Raw genomic sequence first — 16,119 nt, 5'->3', positions numbered from 1 at the left:
CCATCAAGATCAGTTTTCAAACCGATCATGCACGACCGCGAGCTTTTGAAGTGGAATGTTTTCTACGTGACGACGTTAAAATTGACCCGCGAGACATAATTGGTATCCATCTCTCTATCACGAGCAGTGTTGTCTACGTCAAGCTAGTAAGTGACGAGGTGTGCAACAGAATCGTGAGCGCACATGCGAACGATCTTAAATTCAAACATTCTGATGGCCATATCGGGGCGGTCTCTATGGATCACGCGGGGCTTGGCCTCCGTACGATACGCGTCTTCGAACTCCCTTTCGAAGTACCACCGGACGTAGTCACCGCGGTTTTCCAGCCCTACGGCAAAGTGATCAGCCATATGGCCGAAAAATGGACCACCTTTACAACGTACCCCGTTCTTAACGGGGTACGACAGATTAAAATTGAACTGACCAAACATGTTCCGTCATATCTTGTCATCGGCGGATGTAGGACGATCATTATGTATGACGGTCAGCCACACACTTGCTCTGGTTGTGGCCAAGTAGGGCACATCCGGTCGGCTTGTCTCCGACGACGGCTTACTCAAATCCCGACAGGTGAATCTATGACTCCTTCTACGGTGACGACCCTTCCTCTCAATTACGCCGAAGTTACACGGGCAGCAACCTTTTCCGATGCTGACGACATTAGTTCGATAGCCGCCCCCGATGGAGAGACCCAAATGGCTTCTGAAGTACAGGACCCGGCCTCTACAACGGCGCCCCCACCTGAAGATAATCACCGACCGACCTTGCAAGAAGGCGTGGATGCCAGGATGGACATTGACCCACGGGTTGTGCCGACAGCGGCTTTTCTTCCAGACACCGGAGCAGCTGACGAAATCCACCCACATTCCGATACTGAAACACACGTCCGTAAACAGCGTTTCCCGCGAAAACACAAGAGACGGCGGCGTGCTCCATCGGACGAGTGTTTGCAGCGATCGTCTGACATGGACTGTGGAAATTCCGACGACGGTACCGGCGGTACAGAGGCTGCTGTAACTTCAAACTCAACAGATCGCCGTGGTGACGGTTTCAGCCCCTCAGACCCCACAGCACAGCAGGATCACAAGCAGACAACCGCTGCCGATTCCCAGCCAGCAGAGCCGATGGAGTCAGCGCCGAGTGCCGCAGCAGCCACTAACAGCCACCAACAGCCGATGGTGTTTCATGGCGACTGGGCGGACGACTGTGAGGAACACTCCTTGCCCATCGTGTCGGACGACACGGGGGGAAATTTACCCCACCAGTGTTGATCCTTTCCCGCCGTCAGTTACAGTGACGAGACAGCCTTACCAGGGTATTGATGGCCAACACGGATGCTGTGGATAGACCTCAAACTTGTCGCGTTGCAACTATAAACATCAACACTATACGGACGCGCGCTAAGTTATCATTGCTTCAGGATATGTTGAACTCTGCTTCCATCGACATAGCCCTTCTCCAGGAAGTGTACGTCGACGACTTCCCAGGCATGTACGGTTACGATGCTTGCGTCTCTCCAGCTTCACCAACAGGCAGCGGTGTCGCTGTACTTCTTCGGGAAGGGATAGTGGCGGACGATATCCTGTTTCTGCCTGGAGCAAGAGGAATGGCACTCACAGTACTGGGTGTCCGCCTTATCAATATCTACGCACCTTCCGGGACGGACAAACGTCGCGAACGTTCACGATTCTTTGCGGAAGACGTCGCCCCGCTCTTCCAAGGCCGCCACGACCATCTGGTGTTTGGAGGTGACTACAATTGCGTACTGGCGCCCAGAGATCAACTCCCACGACATAATCCGTGCCCGGAACTCGGGACGCTAATTCGAGACCTGCAGATGGTGGACACTTGGGAACATCTTCACGGCCACCGACCGGGATTCACGCACTTCACAAGTCACTCTTCCAGTCGTATCGATCGGATTTCTGTCTCACGCTCTCTCGCCGCTGGAACACAGGATGCGGAACTGTGGCCTGCAGCATTCTCGGACCACTCAGCTTACATTTGTGCCGTCACCCTGCGGCGGCAAAAAGTGTGGAGAAGCCGCAGCCCGTGGAAATTAAACATCGCTCACCTGTCGTACCCGGATTGCCGCCAAGCCGTTGAGGATACGTGGCATTCGTGTGAAAATCGCCTCCGTGCATATCCCACAACGATCCGCTGGTGGTTGGACTGCGCCAAACCGGCACTGAGGCGAACGTTGATAACCTACGGTCGTGAGCACGCTACTTGGCGAAGACATACACTCGACTTTTACTTCCGGGTCCTGCGCGACTGCGATGCTATGGCGCCGTCTCCGGAACGACAAACGGCGATCCACAGTGCTAAGGCTCAGATCCTCGCTCATGTGCGACGCCACCTAGAGGGGGTAGTCATCCGCTCGAGGACGCAGGATCGGATACCGAGCGAACGCCCGTCGATGTTCCACGTCCTTCGTGAACGTAAACGACGACAACGAGCGCTGATACGCTTCATCGACACGGAGGACGGTCGTCACCTCACCACGCAACAAGACAGCGTTCTACAATCATTATTCCCAACTCTATTCCTCTCAGACCCCTGATCCGACAGCACTGGAGGACGTCTCTCAGACGATTTACGGCACCGTCACCCCGGCAATGGAAGCGGCCTTGATGGAAGAAATTACAGAAGAAGAAGTGATCGACGCCATTAGAAAAGGAGCTGTCAACAAGTCTCCGGGTCCTGATGGCCTCCCCTTGGAATTTTACCGGACTTTTCAATATTTATTAGCCTCCCGATGGACGGACATCTGTCGCGAACTCCTATCCCCGGACGTGCCGCTCCCTGCGGCCCTTGTGGAAGGGATGATTATTCCTGTTCCCAAACCGTCCGGTGGCTCACGACTGCAGGACTACCGCCCGTTGACGCTATTGAACTGCGACTTTAAGATCTTTTCTCGACTGTTGGCGGCGCGGATACGCCAGACCCTACGAAATGTTATCTCACCCGATCAAACGTCATTAGGAGGCGACAATAATATTCAAACAGCACTCAGTGAATATCGTGACTTGATCTCACTGGCGAGGGAATGTCGTCTGAAGGGTGCACTGGCGGCAATCGATTTTAGTCAAGCTCTCGACCGAGTGGACCACAACTATTTGGAAGCGGTCCTCCAACATATGCGGTACCCACAGCCATTCGTCACTGTCGCCATGCGACTACTCCGTGGCGCGACGTCCAAGCTGATCGTCAACGGCCGACCTTCGCAGCCCCTCACCATTTCTCGATCGATACGCCAAGGGTGCCCTCTGTCCACCTTACTTTACGCTGTGGCCATGGAACCTCTCCTCTGCGGCCTGCGCCAACGACTAACGGGTATGACGTTACGAGGCCACACTTTCCGGTGTAAAGCGTACGCTGACGACCTGGTGATTGTCATCCGCAACGGTGACGACACCGCTAGCGCACTAAATTGGATAACGAAATATGGCATGGCCACTGGTAGTCGTATCAACGTCGCAAAAATCGGTGGCGATGAACATCGGGGTCGGATTGTCTGAGAACAGTGTCACCCCCTTACAGCTCAGAGATAGTTTGAAATGTCTCGGCATTGACTTTACAGACGATATACGACGGACCGCTGCTCACAACTTTCGACGGCTTTTACGGAATGTTCGGACTGGCATTGCCAACAACCGCCTACGAGCCCTGGACATCGTCCAACGGACCCAGTATGTTAACACACATTTAGCGTCACGCATTCCGCACATCGCCCAGATATTACCTATACCGGTGATGTTAGCTCGCCGTATACTTGCGGCTTTTGGGTCCTTCGTGAGTTCAGGAATGCTTTTCAAGATCAAATATGAGACTCTCACCCTTCCCCCGGATCGGGGGGGGGGGGGGGGGGCTTGGCCTTTATCACGTTTATGACAGAGCGGTCGCCCTATTTGTGAGCACATTAGTCAAACTATGGCACCGCCGTCCGGACAGTCTGACCAGTTTGTTAATAGAAGAACTAGCACCGCCCTCCCTGTTGCCGCCTGTGCCGATACACCACGTCCCCTCCTCGCTCTTCTACATCGGTGTCTTTTACCTCGAACTCAGTTACGTTCGACTTGCCTTACCAGCGACTCAACTGGCGACGGCAAAGACGGTTTATAGGGTTCTGCAACGTGGACGACTCGATAACGTCGTGGAGAGGAAGCACCCGAACGTCAACTGGCGAGTAGCGTGGAGGACAATTCACCACGTAACACTGGACACTGACGTCACGGCGATGTGGTATATCACTGTCAACGGTAAGCAGGTGACCAGATCAAGGCTACATGCGATCCACATGGTAGACTCACCCACGTGCACGAGCTGTGGCGTTCAAGACGACGATGAACACCGTCTTAGCTGTGGCGAGTCTACGGCAGTGTGGCACTTAGTGAGGCAAATATCAGCATACTTCCTTCGGGTAACGCCGAATCATATCGACCACAAGACTACCTTATTCCCGGATGAAACGTATTACCCACGCTCTAAAACTAATGCAACGACGTAGCTTCGTGGACATGCAGTGCATTATTTGTTTCAAGACGACACTAAGGACACTCTAGACTTTTGGAACTATTTGCAGGAACGACATTGCAAGATCCTCCGTAACCCTAAGTGTCGACAATATTTTTCCAATTTTTTGTGGAGTGCGTTCCACGACCCTCCACGTAGCTGGAACATCACGGGTAAGAGAAGCTAAAATTATAATACGATGATAGAACACTACACGGTACAACGTGGGATCTACTTTCATCATTACGAGAAGTCATACCTGGATGATACAGCAGATGGAGAGTTTCGTTGTGAACCCTCACACTCTGTAGCAGTATTTGCCCCATTTCCTCTTTTTGTCCCCGGTGCGAAAAGGTCTTCGCAGTTTTAGTTTTCCCATCCGGTGCAAGATGTAGCACTGGTTAATGGTGGTATGGATTCCGCCCTTCAGTTTTGTTTCATGGTTTCCTTCGCCCCGCACTTTGCTCTCTTTCTTTATGCCTTTTTCTACAACTATTAGCATGGTTTTAGTTATGTGCGTCCCCAACTCGACGCAAAGAGTGCACTTACTAGTTTTCAGTTCCTTACTGTTAAAAAAATATTAAAAAAATAAAAAAAAATGAAAAAAATAAAAAAATAAAAATACATAAAAAAAGTAGTTCTAAAAAAAAGCGCGGTGGCGCAGTGGTAGCACACTGGACTCGCATTCGGGAGGACGACGGTTCACTCCCGCGTCCGGCCATCCTGATTTAGGTTTTCCGTGATTTCCCTAAATCACTCCAGGCAAATGTTGGGATAGTTCCTTTGAAAGGGCACGGCCGACTTCCTTTCCTAATCCGACGACACAGATGACCTCGCTGTTTGGTCTCTTCCCCCAAACACCCCAACCCCAACTCAGAACGTTAGTTTTCGACAAACTAGCAAAAAAATGGTTCAAATGGCTCTGAGCACTATGGGACTCAACTTCTGTGGTCATAAGTCCCCTAGAACTTAGAACTACTTAAACCTAACTAACCTAAGGACAGCACACAACACCCAGCCATCACGAGGCAGAGAAAATCCCTGACCCCGCCGGGAATCGAACCCGGGAACCCGGGCGTGGGAAGCGACAACGCTACCGCACGACCACGAGATGCGGGCTGACAGACTAGCAAACAACGACTTGTCTTTATTTAGTAGTACAGATTAATCCAGTCTGTAACGAAGGGGAACGCTACCATAGGATTTCTTAATATCAATGAAAACCTTATCGAGCTCTAAATTCCTGGATAGTCTTTCCTCCACGAGCTGTATTTAGGCGAAAAAAAAAAAACTGTCTGCGCATGATCTTCCGGCACGGAACCCATTCTGTTTTTGGTTTGGAAGGTAGGAGACGGGGTACTGGCAGAATTGAAGCTGTGATGAAGGGTCGTGAGTCGTACTTGGGTAGCTCAGTCGGAGCCAGCATGTTACCTGTGAGTTCAGTCAGAGGATTAGCAGCACTTTTTATTTTTTTTTAAAGTCCCGTAGAACTTAGAACTACTTAAACCTAACTAACCTAAGGACATCACACACATCCATGCCCGAGGCAGGATTCGAACCTGCGATCATAGCGGTTGCGCGGTTGAAGACTGAAGCGCCTAGAACCGCTCGGCCACACCGGCCGGCAAAATGAGATAAAAAAAAGTTGGTAGAGCACTTGGCCGCGAAAGACAAAGGCCCCGAGTTCGAGTCTCGGTCCGGCACACAGTTTTAATCTGCCAGGAAGTTTCATTCTGTTCTTCTTCGCCTTTACAATTTTACGACATGATCTAGCGAGTGAACGAAATGATGACGAGAAATCGCCGTAAATCGAAGTCGGCAAAGAAGGATGCGTAGCGGCAGCTTCGGCGCGCAGCTCCGCGCTCGCGGGACCTCCATTGTCTGGGCCGCACGTGTTGTAGGTTAACACGCGCGTCGCGCACTCGCTGCCGTTTCCTCCGTCCGGTCGTGACGTCAGGAGCGCCGCGTCCGCCGCTGCACGAACCAGGTCAGACCGATGCACCGAGCCAGCCACTCGTACTGAGGAGAACAAGCTTATCCCCCCGCAGTCCAGCTTTGTTTACCTTTTCCACGGATTCTCCAGACGAAGCTTGAGTCGTCAATTCTTGAAACCTTTTTCAGAGACCGCCAACAGTCGCAAAATTTATTGGCTACTTAAATTATTTAATGAAGCAGCATGTTACGAGGTGTCATCTTCAGGCTACAATGGCAATACAAAGACATATAACAGAAGTATAAGTATCGGGTGGTTATAATTACAGTGCAGCTACTCGTGAAAGTCCAGTGTGGGCTGTAAATAACGTATGGCAGCGAAACTTAGGTGTATATACTGGTGGGTTAATGCGGAACTGATTTACGCTGGGAAAAAATAGTTCCTATTTAGCCACCAGGTGCAAATGTGACGCTGTACAGCGTCTCGTCGACGTCTCCGTTGCTTACATTTAACAAATTGTGTAAAATGAACAGTATGCCTTCCTCACTTGTTTCTCGTTTTCTGCTCACCTCCCTTTCCTGATCCATTACATATGGAAACATTTCTATACGTCTTTCTTGCATTCGCAGCGAAAGATTTGTACGTGGTGGTCAAAATTGGAACTTTTTGTTTTCCAGCTTAAATCGGTTCCACATTAACGCATTAGAATATCCACCAAGATTTGCTGCCATACGATATTTGCAGCGCACATTGGAACTCTGTCAGTAGCTGCACTTTAATTATAACCATCCGGTATATAGATATTTTAAGTTGTTCTGCACAGTCTTTGCATGTGTTGTGGTCATCTCCACAGGATCACAGAAAGTCTTCAAAGAGGTCACTGATCACAGTTAACTTACAAAATGAAAATAATGTCCGTATTGAACTTTATTTAATCATATCAACTCTAAATTTACTTCTACCGCTATATATACATCTATACTCATCGAGCCGCCTTGCGGTGTGTGTACCACTGTCACTGCCATAGGAGGAAGCAATTCATTGGTTGAATCTTATAGGCCGGCCGTTGTGGCCGATCGGTTCTAGGCGCTTCAGTCTGGAACCGCGCGACCGCTACGGTCGCAGTTTCGAATCCTACCTCGGGCTTGGATGTGTGTGATGTCCTTAGCTTAGTTAGGTTTAAGTAGTTCTAAGTTCTAGGGGACTGATGACCTCAGAAGTTAAGTCCCGTAGTGCTCAGAGCCATTTGAACCATTTTTGAATTTTATAGGAACGGACACTCACTGAACATTAAGAGTAAAACACACTGTGATACAGAACGCCTCTCTTGCAACATATACCTGTGGAGCTAAAAGAGAATCTCCATGACGTCTTCGCGTTTGCTAAATGAACCTGTGACGAAATGCGCTACTCTTCTTTGGATCTTCTCTATCTCCTCTGTCAATATCGTCTGGTACAGATCTCAGACTCTCGAGCAGTATTCAAGTACTGGTCGAACGAGTGTTCCGTTAGCTACTTCTTTTGTTGATGGACTGCATTTCCTGAGGCTTCTTCCAATGAATCTCATTCTGGTATCTGCCTTACTGTGATTAATTTTATACGGCCATTCCATTTCACACAGCTCCGTATGCATCCTCCTAGATATTTTATGGCAGCAACTTTATGCTGTGATTCTTCTGCAAACGTGTAATCATACAACAACGGATCTTTCTATCTATATATACGCAACACGTTACATTTGTTTATAATGTGCGTCAATTGCCAACCCCTGCTCCAAGCGTCGATTCTCTGCAGGTCTACCTACATTTAGTTACAATTTTCCAGCATTGTGACGTCTCTGTGTACAACAGCATCATCCGCGGAAAGCGTCATGGAGCTTCGGAAGTTGTCTACCAAGTGACAAGTAATGCATCTATGATTCTCCCTTGGGGTACGCCCGAAGTTACTTTTCCGTCTGAAGACTTCTCTCCGTTCAGAACGCCATGATGTGTTCTGTTTGCTACAAAATCTTCAATCCAGTCACACAATTGATCTCATATTTCGTACGCTCGTATTTTGTTCACTAGGCTGCAGTGCAGAACTGTATCGAACGCCTTAGGCAAGTCGCGGAACCCATCTACCTGCCGGCCGGAGTGGCCGTGCGGTTCTAGGCGCTACAGTCTGGAGCCGAGCGACCGCTACGGTCGCAGGTTTGAATCCTGCCTCGGGCATGGATGTGTGTGATGTCCTTAGGTTAGCTAGGTTTAAGTAGTTCTAAGTTCTAGGGGACTGATGACCTCAGAAGTTAAGTACCATAGTGCTCAGAGCCAACCCATCTACCTGGGCGCCTGCATCTGTTGCTTTTTTGATCTCGTGGTCGAGCAGAGCGAGCTGGGTTTCACACGATCGTTGTTTTCAGAACCCATGTTGATTTCTCCAGAAATGTCATAATATGGGAGCATAAAACATGTTCTAAAATTCTGCAACAGACCGACGTCGTTACGAAGAACCTTCTTGAAAACGAGAATGACCTGCGCTTTTTTTCCAATCATAAGGAACGTTTCGCTACTCCAGAGAACTACGGTATACTACACCTAGAAGACGGTCAAGTCAAAAATACAGCCGACTCCGCCCGAGTCGGCCGCGAATTGTCTACGGGAAAGAAAATGTAGCAAGTGACCAAACGTATTCGGAACTAAAGACTTGCTCCGCTGAAAATAAGTTATCGGAGGAATACGACAACTATCGAGTCGGCACGAACGTGCGAGAAAGAACACAGGCCAGTAGCGAAACGTTTCCATTACTCCGCGTCCGCTGAGGTAACGAATTGGAGCAATACGAAAACTACTTACTAGGCGCAAGTCAGGCACGAACTACGTGGGGGAAGAAAACATGCGAGTAACTAACTTTTCAGGCAGTAATGAAACGGTACTTCGAGTCTTGTGCAATGCTCGTACATTTTAACGAATACATACATTGTGCAGCAACCATAGCATTGAAAAAAAAAAAAAAAAAAAAAAAAAACCGGACAACTACAAGTAGAACTCGCGCTCTTAGGGCTTCGTACGAACTTAACTATGTGTATAGATAATAATAATAGTAATAGATTCGTGTGCTCCAATGGCCTGGTGCAAGCCTTTCAATTGAACAACACTTCGGCGACATGCGTGTGCCTAGCCTACCCCAGTTATCCAATCGGGGAAGGGGACCCATAGTTGAACGTGGAATTCGAACCACGTATCGTTTCAGACGACTCCTCACATCACTCAGAGGTAAAGGCTACGTTAAAACGAAAACTGCGGTCCGATCGAGATCCGACCCCATCACCGCTCGATTTACAGGCACACACTTTACCGCTAGTCCACCCAACACGTATATACACTATTTTTCGTTAAATGCTCTACGGAATTAGTTCCTTCGCTAGCTTATATTTATCGAGAAACTCCGACGAAGCGCTGGTCGTCACCTATTTGCAAAAGGGTTAAACGACAGGATGCGCAGTATCGGAGTACCCCAGTAGCGCTCGCGTCCGGCCATCCTGATTTAGGTTTTCCGTGATTTCCCTAAATAGCTACAGCCAAATGCCGGGATGGTTCCTTTGAAAGGGCACGGCCGACTTCCTTCCCCGTCCTTCCCTAATCCGATGAGACCGATGACCTCGCTGTCAGGTCTCCTCCCCCAAAACAACCCAACCCAACCCCAGTATCGCTGACGCCGGCCTGCTCCAGGATCCAAGAGCATATTTTCAGCTCAAATATTCTGATGTTCCTGGAGGAAAACAAGCTTCTCTCAAACAGTCAGTATGGTTTCAGGAAAAAGCACTCGTGTGAAATCCAGCTTGCTCCATTCAAATGCATCATCTGTCAAGCAATACATGCAGATGAACGGGTAGTTCCATCTTCATTAGATTTCCGAAAGTCATTCGACACAATACCATACCGCTGTCTGCTACCCAAGACATGATCATGTGGCGTGTCTCAGCAAATAAGTGAATTGCTCGATACATCTGTAATTAACAAAACCCAGTACGTTACACTGGATATTGAATGTTGTACAGGAATGGAAGTATAGCGTTTTCGTTGGGCGATCGTAAGGAAATATAAAAGATTTGGACAAAATCGCCACTTGGTGTACTGAATGGCATCCCGCTTTAACTGTTCATAAACTCAAGCTAAGAGATACAAACCAATAGCATCCGATTACAAGATTAGCAGTGTGAATATCGAGCACGTCACATCGTGTAAATACGAGGGAGTGCTGAAAACGAATACTTCCGAACTTTTTATGTGAAAATTCTTCAAGATTTTTAAATAAAACTAACATTATTAACGCACGCCCGGTTGGCCGTGCGATCTAACGCACGGCTTTCCGGGAAGGAAGGAGCGCCTGGTCCCCGGTACGAATCCGCCCGGCAGATTTTTGTCGAGGTCCGGTGAACCGGCCAGTCAGTGGATGGTTTTTAGGTGGTTTTCCATCTGCCTCGGCGAATGCGGGCTGGTTCCCCTTATTCCGCCTCAGTTACACTATGTCGGCGATTGCTGCGCAAACAAGTTCTCCACGTACGCGTACACCAGTATTACTCTACCACGCAAACATAGGGGTTACACTCGTCTGGTGTGAGACGTTCCCTGGGGGGTCCACCGGGAGCCGAACCGCACTATATCCCTGGGTTCGGTGTGGGGCGGCGGAGGGGTGAAGTGGACTGCGATAGTCGTCGCGGGGTTGTGGACCACTGCGGCTGCGGCGGGGACAGAGCCTCTCCGTTGTTTCTAGGTCCCCGGTTAACATACAATACAATACAACGTTATTAACATTCGATATCTATATTCTTCATGTCTACATATTTACAGCTCTCTGCCGCTAGAGCGCTCCGAATTGTAACATGTAACATAGCGCTGTGTAACGTAACTACATATGTCGGTGAGTGAGAAACAGCGACCTGTAATCAAGTTTCGAATTCTAAGAGTTCGTCACACATGGAGCACCCTCTGCTTCAGTATGACAATGCCAGACCACACGTGAGCGCTGCGACATCTGCAACAATCCGACGCCTTGCGTTCACTGTCGTCGATAATCCTTCATACAGTCCCGACGTGGACACATCCGATTTTCATCTATTTCCAAAAATTAAAGAACATCTTCGAGGACTTAATTTTGATATTCATGAGATGGTGAAAGCAGAGGGGAAGCTGTGGCTCCGTCAACAAAGTGAAACTTTCTACAGTGACAGTATCAACAAACTCGTCTCTCGTTGGGAGAAATGTATTCGTCGCCAGAATGACTATGTTGAGAAATAAATATGTAGACGGGAAGAATAAAGGTGTAGAACGTTGATAACGTTTGTTTCATTTAAAAGGCTTTACCTCGGGGGCGTTACTATTGACCATGCCCTCGTATTTAGCGGTAAGGAATGCATCGAACAAGTAAAATCATTGTTAGGGAAGGCGAGTGTAAGACCTAGATTTGAGGAGCGCCGGAACAAAAACAGATAAATCCGCATTTGCTGTTTATACAGAAAGTAACAAATAGTGATCTCTAAATGGCTCCACAAGCTATAAAAAGAAGAAACACACCATAAAACACTTGATGTCTCGTTGTGCTGAAAATTATTTTGTGGAAGCATATATTATTACTCTCGTATCTTCCCCCTACAGCTCAAACACGCGAATACAGCAAAAGTGGATGTATCGGGTTTTGTTCCGGCGCTCCTCATTTGATGAATGGGTTATGGGGAAACGCGGTGCATCTGTAAAGAAAATCGCATGCAGGGAGCTAGTGTGAACAACTGTAGAACATTGTTCAAGTATCTGGGGATCTTATGAAGCAGACAAGACAAATAGATAGACATAGAACGAATTCAGAGACTCGGTGATAGGATTGTTCAAAAATGGTTCAAATGGTTCAAAATGGTTCAAATGGCTCTGTGCACTATGGTATTTAACATCGGAGGTCATCAGTTCCCCAGAAATTAGAACTAGAACTACTTAAACCTAACTAACCTAAGGACATCACACACATCCATGCCCGAGGCAGGATTCGAACCTGCGACCGTAGCGGTCGCGCGGTTCCAGACTGAAGCGCCTAGAACCGCTCTGCTTCACCGGCCGGCTGATAGGATTGTAACAAGTTAGTGTAGCCTATACGAAAGTATAAGAGAAATGCTCGGCAACTTAAATGGGAATCCTAGGAGAAAGAAACACGTAGTTCTGAAAGAACCTTGTTGGGTAAATTTAGAGAATCCGTATTCGGCGAAGATCGTGCTATTGCGAGGGTATCACAAGAATAAGATATGGGAGATAAGGGCGCGAAAAGAAGCATCTAGAAGTCATTTTTGGTTCAAATGGTTCAAATGGCTCTGAGCACTATGGGACTCAACTGCTGAGGTCATTAGTCCCCTAGAACTTAGAACTGGTTAAACCTAACTAACCTAAGGACATCACAAACATCCATGCCCGAGGCGGGATTCGAACCTGCGACCGTAGCGGTCTCGCGGTTCCAGACTGCAGCGCCTTTAACCGCACGGCCACTTCGGCCGGCAAGTCATTTTTCTCCCGGTCGATATGCCAGTGTAATAGGAAAGAAAATCGATTATATTGATAGAAAGAAATAAGACTGCCATTCATCTACAATTCAAAAATATGTCTTTATATTGAGTGACTGGTGAATATCACCGCTACATCGGTCGTATTAATAAAATATTCAACAGATAAACAAACAAGCACGCCTACGACAGCTGATAAAAAGCTACATTCATTGCACCTCATTTCTGAAGGTGAGAACTGAATAATTCAGCTTTGAACGCCATTGTTGTGTTATACGTGGCAGTTTAGACTTTGGTCCAGCATGCTGTCGCGCACGACAAGGTGTCGCAACAGGGCTGGGGGAGCGTCGGTACGTCAGTGTGGCCGTTTCTATAACCGGCCCCGAACACCATTAGTGTTAAGAGGGCCGCGGTTGTATTGCACCACGTCTCCCCGAGCAGTAACCTGTGGAGTCAGTGGCCCCGCATACCGGTTCCTTCTGTATGCGGCATACGCCGGTTACCGTGGTTTTTACTGCATCAGGACTTCATTGTTCCGGCGCAGACTGGGCGCGTGCAGAATGTGAGCACCGAGACGGCGTGACACACTTCTTAGTCAGCGGACCGCTCTACTCGCCAAAGGTAAGATTTTTAAGTTATTGTTATTTGTGCGTTACGCAGACTAAATGCAGTATCATTTCGGTGAGGAGCATACATTGCGATGCAGATTAAAATTGTGTCTTGGGCCAGGCCACGAATCTGTATCAATGCTTTCTCAGACAAGTCCCGGTTGAGTAAAGAGGGGTAGTACGAGATGCAGCATTGAATCCACTAACAAGGGAACCTCCCCATCGCACCCCCCTCAGATTTAGTTATAAGTTGGCACAGTGGATAGGCCTTGAAAAACTGAACACTGATCAATTGAGAAAACAGGAAGAAGTTGTGTGGAACTGTGAAAAAATAAGCAAAATATACAAACTGAGTAGTTCATGGGCTATATAGGCAACATCAAGGACACAGGCGCCGCAGGAGCGCCGTGGTCTCGTGGTAACGTGAGCAGTTGCGGAACGAAAGGTCCTTGGTTCAAATCTTCCATCGAGTGAAAACTTTAATTTTTTATTTTCAGTTTATGTGACAAACTCTTATGTTTTCATCACTTTTTTGGGAGTGATTATCACATCCACAAGAAAACCTAAATCGGGCAAGGTAGAAGAATCTTTTTACCCATTCGCCAAGTGTACAAGTTAGGTGGGTCGACAACATATTCCTGTCATGTGACGCACATGCCGTCACCAGTGTTGTATAGAATATATCAGATGTGTTCTCCTGTGGAGGAATCGGTTGACCAATGACCTTGCGATCAAATGTTTTCGGTTCCGATTGGAGAGGCACGTCCTTTCGTCTACTAATCGCACGCTTTTGCGATGCGGTCGCAAAACACAGACACTAAACTTATTACAGTGAACAGAGACGTCAATGAACGAACGGACAGATAATAACTGCGCAAAAATAAAGAAAGTAAAATTTTCACTCGTGGGAAGACTTGAACCAAGGACCTCTCCTTCTACAGCTGCGCTCGCTGCCACGGGACCACGGCACTGCTGAGCTCACGTCCTCCTTGATGTTGCCTATGTAGCCCATGGACTACTCAGTTTGTATATTTTGCTTATTTTTTCACAGTTCCACATAACTTCTTCCTGTTTTCTCAATTGATCTGTGTTCAGTTTATCAAGGCCTATCCACTGTGCCAAGTTTTAACTAAATCTGAGGGGGGTGCGATGGGGAGGTTCCCTTGTAAGATGGCGCAGTAGTTAAAATTGTGGAGTTCAATCTCTTGTCTGCACGTCCTGAGTTAGGTTTCTACATTACTTGAGGCGAATGACCCGATTGCTGTTCAACAAAGCCGCCTCCTACTTTCTGCCCTACCCTTGTGCAACAGAGGTTTTTGTACCCGTCTCTAAGTTTCTTAGTGTCCACTAGATGGCCGGCCGGAGTGGCCGAGCGGTTCTAGGCGCTTCAGTCTGGAACCGCGCGATCGCTGCGGTCGCAGGTTCGAATCCTGCCTCGGGCATGGATGTATGTGATGTCCCTAGGTTAGTTAGGTTTAAGTAGTTCTAAGTTCTAGGGGACTGATGACCTCAGAAGTTAAGTCCCATAGTGCTCAGAGCCATTTGAACCAATCCACTAGATGGAAAATCCTAGTCTGCGTTCCTTTCTTAGTCTATGAACTTTGCCGAGTGAGGCATACAGGTTTCATCTGTCAGAAAAATTCAGTTGTTAAGTTATTTGTTTTTTACAGTAACTCACTTTTGTACGACGACGTCGTGAATTCAGTAGCAACTCGTTTGGTAGTATGGTTTTCGGAGATAATATTTATGTCTGCATAGAATTTACCTTTTTATTTGGTTTAACATGTTGCTTCCAATACTGCAAACGTTTGCCCTCCCATATCGAATGGTGTTTCTTCTAATTCTTCTAACACACTATGTATATACGCTGCCCGTAAACTCATATCCACGAAGTAGCATGCGTAGAAATACGGGTGTGGCTGGGGGGGGGGGGGGGGGGGGGGGGAAGGGAAAGGTATGAAGGTTAAGTTTTAATAGCTTTACTAGTAAGTGTCTGTGAATCATGTGGCAGATACAAAATTACATCGTGCGGATGACTGTGAAGAACTGTTGGTAGTGTTGTGTTTTGAACGAGTAGGTAAGAAAAGGAGGGATAGAGATAAAAGCCAGAACAAGTACATGTCCTACGCACCTTGAAAATCACCAATGGGGATCCTAGCTTAATATCACTATCTAAAGGGCGCATCTCAATCAATAACTAATATACTCAGTCTCTTACATACTTATTATATATCGTGTTACAGAATATGACATCTGATATTGGTGCAGGATTTGTGCTTACTCCTCGTCTCACCTTACTGACCAAATTCTAAAGGAGGAAATTAATTCTCCCGCCAGGATTTGTGGTGGTAAAGTGGCATCGCGTTAATACAATCTGGTGACTGCCACGGTGGCTCGTACTGTTTGTTTACAATGGTGTAAACGTCGCGTTGGTATCTGGGTGCTTATTACTAAAACAGTCTTCCATATAATGTAGAATGTGATGGGATGTCGTTCTTCTGTGATGCAAACATTATAAAAATGAAAAGGTTTATGCTTATATG

Source organism: Schistocerca nitens, chromosome 3 (assembly GCF_023898315.1).
Source record: "Schistocerca nitens isolate TAMUIC-IGC-003100 chromosome 3, iqSchNite1.1, whole genome shotgun sequence".
In the NCBI taxonomy this organism is placed as follows: domain Eukaryota; kingdom Metazoa; phylum Arthropoda; class Insecta; order Orthoptera; family Acrididae; genus Schistocerca; species Schistocerca nitens.
Note: the sequence above shows the minus strand (reverse complement) of the source record.